Genomic DNA, 1,503 nt, shown 5'->3' on the forward strand with positions numbered 1-1,503 from the left:
GAACATGATGAATGTGATGATTATGTGACGCTCATCATCATTCTCACTTATGAACGCGTGCCTGAGAAACACTTCCGTTCTACATGCAACCAAGGTAGAATGAGTATCTCTTAGATATCTAATATAGGGGACCGAGTCCGAGTTATTAGTATCTTCGTGGTATAAGTTAGAACCCATGGATGGCCATTCCTGAGATCCGGAAAGTCTAAACCTTGTCTGTGGTATTCCGAGTAGGATCTGGGAAGGGATGGCTGTGACGAACTTCAAACTCGCGAGTGCTGGGCGTAGTGACAGATGCAAAAGGATAGTGAATCCTATTCCAGTATGATCGAGAACCTCCAGATGATTAGCCATGTCGTGACAGAGCATTTGGACCTTTTTCACAGAGAGGATGGGATGTAGCCATTGACAACGGTGATGCCCTTACAGAAAGCTTGCCATGGAAAGGAGTAAGACTGATTGGATGAAGACAGCGAGAAAGCAGAGATTCAGAGGAATGAAAGCATCTCCATACGCTTATCTGAAATTCTCACCAATGATATACATAAGTATTTCTATCTTTATTTTCTATTTATTTATTATTATTATTCGAAAACTCCATAACCATTTGATATCCGCCTGACTGAGATATACAAGATGACCATAGCTTGCTTCATACCAACAATCTCCGTGGGATCGACCCTTACTCACGTAAGGTTTTATTACTTGGACGACCCAGTGCACTTGCTGGTTAGTTGTGCGAAGTTGTGAAGTTATGTTTGGACCATAGTATTGTGCACCAGTTTGTTGGCGCCATTACCAGGTAGAGAACGAACAACAAATTTTACAACCTGAGTAACAATTTTGCATACCAAGTTTTTGGCGCCGTTGCCGGGGATTGTTCGAGTTTGGATAACTGACGGTTCATCTTGTTGCTCAGATTAGGTAATTTTATTCTTACTTTGTTTTCAAAAAGTTTTCAAAAAAAAATAAATCTTTTCAAAAATATATTTTTCTTCAGAACTTTTAAGAATGAATTCTAGTGTTTCATGAAGCATGTAGAAGCCTGGCTGGCTGTAAAGCCATGTCTAATTCTTTTAGACTGAGGCTTCCACTTATAAGTATATAAAGTTGGATAAAGTATCAGCTGTTATATGCCTGATTTGTATCTTCTAAAGCTTGGCTGGCTATTAAGCCATGTCTAACCCTCAGATTGGAGCTTTAGACTAAGAGTACAAGATTCCTGGAATTCATATTAAAAATTTTGAAATCCTTATTTTTCTTTTTCACATTAATTTTCAAAAAAATCCAAAAAAATCATAAAATCATAAAAATAAAAAATATTTTATGTTGTTTGTTTGAGTCTTGTGTCAAATTTTAAGTTTGGTGTCAATTGCATACTCATCTTGCATTTTTTCGAAAATTGCATTCATGCATTGCATTCATCATGATCTTCAAGTTGTTCTTGATAAACCTTCTTGATTGATCTTCATATTATATTGTTTTGTGTCTTTTCTTGTTTTT

The sequence above is a fragment of the Arachis ipaensis genome, chromosome B2 (assembly GCF_059453495.1).
Source record: "Arachis ipaensis isolate K30076 ecotype BB chromosome B2, ASM5945349v1, whole genome shotgun sequence".
Classification (NCBI taxonomy): domain Eukaryota; kingdom Viridiplantae; phylum Streptophyta; class Magnoliopsida; order Fabales; family Fabaceae; genus Arachis; species Arachis ipaensis.